A 6795-nucleotide genomic window follows, 5' to 3' on the forward strand; every position below is an offset into this window, starting at 1 on the left:
TGATGATAGCCATTCTAACAGGTATGAAGTGGTATCTCATTGTAGTTTTGATTTGCATTTTCCATAATAGCTAGTGAAGTTGAGCATCTTTTCATGTGTCATATGTTGGCAGTTTGCATGTCTTCTTGGGAGAAGTATCTGTTCAGGTCCTCTGCCCATTGGATTTACCCATTGACAAAAGTTAGCACACTCAGGAAAGCCCAAAGCTACAGTTTCCTATTCAGTATTAATAGTCCATTTATAATTCCTCCCAGCCAGATGTCAGTTATTAATCAGGAGTCATTTTACCTTAAGTAGTGTTGCTTAGTAACATAGTTGGCATTACCACCTGTCAGATACTAGGAGAGCAGAGCTAGAGAGTCATTTGAAAGTAAAATTCTCATGAGAAGGGGAAATGAAGTGAACAGTTTGCCTCTGACTTTTCTCTCAGCCCGCCCACGGTGAGGCACATCATTCACTGTTTTGGCCTGAGGGTATGCTGTGAGGTTAGGGAAGGCACCGAGGTTTAAGGGAAATTTGAGCCTGGCATTCAGAAGATTTGGGTATTGGCCAGCTCTGCCACTAACTCTATAATCTTACACAAATAATTTCCTTTCACTTCAGGCTTGTCCATGCACAAGTGACCAAGAGACCCTCTGCAGGGGCATCTATAGGGATCTTAAGTCTCAATAAAAGAGGATCGTGGAAAAAAGGTTGAGATGAGGGGGAAATTAAGAAAGAGAGCAGAGAGAAAATTGATCAAGTTCTCTTAAATATCAAGCTGTGGCTATAAATCACAGCTAAAAAACTTTTGTTTTTAATAACGAAATAACCTCTGAAACCATTGAAGATAAAAAACCATGTATTTATGTGTAGTGTTAAATACTATCTATGTAATACAAATTCAAGGACCAAAGCATTTTGCCTATCTTACTGCTGTGATAAAAGTTAGGGTAGTCATTTTTTTTACTTTTAATAAGATTAATAATTTACATAGTTTAAATTGAATACATCTGCTTTTACTTTTGAGTGTAACACCTATTCTATGACATCCATGGTGAGCTGTGAAATCAAGTCAGAAGAATGTTTAAATGATTTTCTCTTTTATACTCAGTGAAAGTAAAATATATTTCATTAAAACCTATGTAAAGCATATTGTAATCATAAAATGTAGTTTAAAAAATCTAGTTGCTAGGCTAACTACAGATACTCAGCAAGGAAAAGCAACCAATAAATTAATAAAGTATCTTCTTAATAATTTATTAAGTGGCTAGAACATGATACTTAGTGGCACCCCATAGTATATATTACTCTCTTTTCCTTCTCTCAGAAGAAAGGAGGGAAGGATAGATGTGAAATTATTTAATAATGCTTAGAAAAAGGGGCAGTAAGCATGGACCATTGCTTAAAAAAACTTTTTTTCTGAAGAAGACAAGTAGCGCTAACAAAATAGAAATTTCTGGGCAGAAATCTAGAAGACAAATTCAGAATGTTGAGTCTGGCATTTGGAGCCACTTTTTTATAGAAAATATGGCTGAAAGGCTGAGCAATGCTTTTATCAGGTTTTTAAAACCAGGGGAACAAAAACTGGAGTCAAAGTTGAGGCCCTGGTAAACCTCTTCCACTTGAGGTGGGACTCCAAAAGGCTATGCCATAATTGTAAGGGTTAATTGGAAGTAAACCATCCCTCACATACTTTGCAGTTTAGCTTCTGATCGTCCGAATGATCCAAAAAAAAAAAAAATCTCAATTCCAGAAATGGATTTAAGAGATCCTTGATTCTTGTTGCCCGAAGGAACTTGTCAGAAATAAAACTTAAATTCTCTTTGGAGAAACTTGACATCATCTTAGACCTTGGTTAATTTTTACAAACAATTTTTCATGTACAATTTCCAGAATACAATTGAGGATATCCACATGTATGAGGAGGCACAGCAAATATAAGCAGCAACAGAAATTACAGATAATAGAGACAGACCTAAAGGAATTTAAAATATTGGAAGTGTTAAACATAGATTTTTAAAATTACTTACTACTTAGGACTTCTAGTGTCCATTAGTGTGAGGAAATAAATTTCTGTTGTTTAAGCCACCCAATCTATGGTATTTTGTTATGGCAACCCGATCTGATTAAGATAGATTTTGGTACCAGGAGTGGAGGTCTGCTCTAACAAATGCCTGAACACGTGGAAGTAGCTTTGGGACTAGGTAATGGGTAGAGGTGGGAAGAATTTTGAAGCACATGCTAAAAATATGGGTCTTAAGGGCAGTTCTAGTGAGGTCTCAGACAGAAACGTGGAATGTATTATTATTGGAAATGGGGGAAAGGCAGTCCATGTTATAAAGTGGCAGAGAACTTGGCTGAACTTCATTCTAATGTTTTATGGAAGTTAGAACTTGCAAGCAATGAAATTCCATATTTAGCTGAGAAGATTTCTAAGCAAAGTATTAAAGGAGCAATTTGATTCCTCCTGACTGCTTATAGTAAAATGTGAAAGCAGAGATGAATCGAAGAAGTAATTGTTAAACAAAAAGGAACAAGAACTTGAAGATCTTAGCTTATCCATATTTCAAAAGATGAGAAAGAACACAAAGGATGTAGCTGAGCAGCTATTTGATAAAGAGCTTATGGGAGTGTAAGAGTAGGGATTCTGCCAATTTGAAATGAAAGTGTTGGAGACAGGATGAAATGAAGGAGACTGTCAGACTTCTTGGATTTGACAGGATGAGAAGATAGAGCTATTATGCTGCAAATGTGCACAATTCTTCAAGAAGAGGGAAAAATAACCCTGAAGGTAATTCAGAAATTATCAGGGCCACTGTCTCAGTTTCAACAGGTCAGATGGCCTCTGCTCAGAATCTTAAGGGTGGGATCACCTGTAGAACCCTACCCTAGCAGAGCTGTAGTGACGGGATCACCACAGAGAGCCATGAGGTGGGGACACAGCAGAGCTGAAGAAGCGGGGCCACCTAGCAGAGCTGTAGGAGTAATGCCGCCATTCCAGTGACCTGGAAGGCAGGACAATGAGCCAAAAAGGATTCATCTCAAGCTTTAAGATCCAACAGAATTTGCCTGACTGGGCTTTGGACTTACTTGAGTCCCATTACTCCTTCCTTTTGATTTCTCCCTTTTGGAATGGAAATATCTATTCTGTGCCTGTTCCACCATTGTATTTTGGAAGCACATAACTTGTTTGGTTCATAGCTACAGGAGAATGTTACCTCAAGATGAATCATACCTTGAGTCTCCCCTGTATCTGATTTAGATAATATTTAGATCAGACTTTGGACTCTAGACTTTAGAGTTGACATTCAAATGAGTTAAGGCTTTGGAGCTGTTGGGATGGAATGAATGTATTCTTCAAGTGAGAAGGATGTGAATCTTGGGGGGCAGGTGTGGAATGTTATGGACTAAATCATGTCACCGCAAAATTCATAAGTTGAAGCCCTAACCTCCATTGTGTTGGCATTTGGAGATGAGGATTGTGGGAGATAATTAGAATTAGATGAGATCATGAGGGTGGGTCCATCATGATGGAACTAGTTTCTTTATAAGAAGGGACACCAGAGAGTTTGCTCTCTGTATCTTTTCCTGCTATGTGAGGACATAACTAGAAGGCAGCTATCCACAAAATGTGTCGCAAAGCAAGTGTTAGCCATTTCAGGGTTTAAATCATGTATGTTCTCTGGTAAAAATGCAATGAAACTAGAAATCAATAATAAGATACATGTTTGGAAATTAAGAAATATAGGTGTAAATAAGTATTCATCAAAGAAAGTATCAGAATAGAAAGTCAAAAATATTTTGAACTGAAAAATAACAAAAATGCTGTATATTTATCAAACTTGTGGAATGCTGCTAATGTAGCACTTAGCTGGAAAATTGTAGTCTTAAAGGTGTTTATTAGAAAAGGTGAAAAGATTAAGCATCCTTTTAAAGAAATTAGAAAAATAACAGAAAATTAGATGCAAAAAAAAAAGTAAAAGAAGGAAATAAATAAAAATTACAGAAATTGATGAAACAGAAAATAGTCATGTCTTCTGATTCTAGGTAGGCTGTAATAGGTAGCTGCAATAATTAGAGGAAAGGATGGATTCACTGTAAATGTCATATTTTTAAAGACATTGGAGAGCAGTGGAAACAAAGGGGACTAGATGAATTAAAATGGTAGAGAAGTAAAGAGTTCTTCCTAAATGATCTGAGGTCACTGGCCATTTTCTTCCCTTGGGGCATTGGCCACGCCTGGGCATGAGCTGAGACTCAGGCTTGCCAAAGGCAGAGGGCCTAGGGGATATTAAGCCGCTTCATATACTTCCTGTACTGTCAAAATTAAAACTAGAAGCAAGATTTCAATTCCCACACATATTTATAGTGACTATATTTTCTGAGTTTAAACTGTATTTCCGGGACCATGTTTTTGACCTTGAAACAAGTCAAAGGAATTTCCATATTTCAAAATCTGTTTAACCGTGCAATGAAGACATGCTCACCTAACCTTCAGTCAGAAGTGATTAATCTGCATTGTAATGACATGTTAAAAAAATTTCAAGAGAAGAATCTAATGGAATTCTAAAAGTACCTTCTAAGTAATAAATGTACACAATTAAAAGCATATGCTCATGGATAGATATTAGTATTGGTAGCACATATCTGTGTGAAAGACATTTTCAAAGCTGAGATGAGAGATGTCTCATTACCTATCACCATTAGCAGGTGAACATGTGCAATCAATTTTGATGATTTGAACCTCAGACAAAATGTTATCTCTTAAATAAGAGTTCCATTCTTCTCATTAGTAGACCTCTATTACAAAAAATATAGTCAATTATTGTTACTATATTTGAATTTTATCAATAAAGAAAACTGTGACAGTTTGTTTTCTCTCTTTTTCTTTGAGTACCTGTAGAATATCCTTGATTTTGTCTTTTTGGCCCAAAAGCCTAAAATATTTGCTGTCAGGATCTTTGCAGAAAAAGTATGTAAATCTCTACAGCAGTTAAAATGAATGAAGTAGAACTAAATACAACAACATGGATAAATCTTGCAGATATAATAAGGTTCAAAAAAGGCCAAAAGTAAAAAAAAAAAAAAAAGTCTATTTATATAAAGTTCAAAACCAGTACTAAACTATGGTGTTTATGAATGTATAATTAGGAGGTAAAGATATAAAGAAAAGCAAGGAAGTGTTTACTGTAAAAATCAAATAAAAACAATAGTGATTACTTTCAGATGATAGGGAGAGGGTTGTGATTGGGAAGGAGTAAGTGAGAGCGTATGGGATTTCTTGACCTAGGTGGTATTTACATAGATGAATACTTTACATGAATTCATTAAGCAGCACAATGGTTTTTTGTACTTTCCTGTATGTGTCATTTTCCATAATTAAAAGTTAGAAATATGTATGTATATGCACAAATATGTATATACATGCATTATCCCTGCAATATACACAGACTATTTCTGGAAAGATCAACAAGAAATTGGTGAGTAGTTGTTGCTAGACATGGAAACTGGGGACTGGAGGTCAGACTAAAGGGAAAGTGACTGACTTTTCTCATGTCTATATTCTTCTGTAGTTTCAGTTTTTTAATGGTGTACATATGTTAACTTTTCAGTTATAACCTAGTTAATGTAAAGTTTTTTTTAAGTGCTAGAATTTGGAAACCGAGACCGTGTGAGCCAAGAAACGTTTGGATCGTGGGGCTCATAGTGGCAGATCTGGGCTATGTCTGGGGCTGTCCGACTTCAAAACCAGGGCTCTGTGTAATTGTATATCACAGTAATTTTTTAGATATATTGATCAGATAATGATTGTTTCTAAAAAGAGGACATAACCATAACCATTTGTGTTGTTTTTTACAGATTATGACCTTTTTTTTAAAGAAGCTGTACAAATCATCATAAATAATTCCAGTAGTCTGTGCTTCTCCCAAGATGTGCACCTCTTATGGGCTTGTCAATGTGCGATTCATAAGGAAGGAGATTTATTTTTCATAAACTCCAATAATTTAAAAATGATTTTCAGTATTAATAATCAAATGAAGGAGATTTATTCTCTTTAGTGTTTCCTGGGTACTCTACTTCAAGAGAAAATTTTTTCGTGTCTCATTTCAACATTTTGTTCATGAAGATATGCTGGCATGTTGAGTCCAACAAAAAACAATGTTACTGGATATTTCTTGAGTAGTTTTGGTTTGCTGTTCATAGTGTATTAGCATTATCTACCAAGGTTGAAAATATGCATATTCCATGACCCAGAATTTCACCTCTTAGATATATACTGAATAGAAAAGCATGAGTATATGTACCAAAAGTCATGATAAGAATTTCCATAGCAATACTATTCATGATAGACCCCAGACTGGAAACTGAAATGTCCATCTACATTGGAATAAAAAAATGAAGCATGGTATGACACATAAAAAATGGCACAGCAACTCACCATTGAGCTTTAGATCTAAGAAGTATAAGCATGCAACACCCAGAGGGAGGGTGATGTTGGAGAGCAATCTGTTGGTCTGTGTGTTGACAAGCATTAGGTTCAATGCACCCTTCCTCATTTAAAGATCCTTGAATAGGAAAAACAATTTAAAAAATAGTAATAGTAATAGTAATAGTAAACAAATTAACGTGGGACTCATATAAAGAACTTACAAAAGAAAATGTATGTCACTCTTAGAAAATATCTCACTAAAGGAAGCAAAAGCTTCAAAAACTATCCTCTTGGTGTTTTTAATAGGAGGCAAAAAAGAAATGGCCTCAGAAAACTGAAACAAGAAATAAGAACAGAGACCAAGAAACAGATGCCGGCAGAAA

At 35.6% G+C, this 6795-nt stretch overlaps 1 protein-coding gene across 1 annotated transcript in view; it reads left to right on the forward strand.

The window, feature by feature from the left end:
* Positions 1-6041, forward strand: part of MAATS1 (MYCBP associated and testis expressed 1) — a 66674-nt gene extending 60633 nt beyond the window's left edge. Inside the window, exon 17 of the mRNA XM_006905587.3 lies at positions 5842-6041. The gene's annotated coding sequence lies outside the window, so the exon portion shown is untranslated. The remainder of the gene's footprint in view (positions 1-5841) is intronic.
* Positions 6042-6795: the final 754 nt, after the last annotated feature.

The sequence above is a fragment of the Pteropus alecto genome, unplaced genomic scaffold, assembly GCF_000325575.1.
Source record: "Pteropus alecto unplaced genomic scaffold, ASM32557v1 scaffold251, whole genome shotgun sequence".
NCBI classification, from domain to species: Eukaryota; Metazoa; Chordata; class Mammalia; order Chiroptera; family Pteropodidae; genus Pteropus; species Pteropus alecto.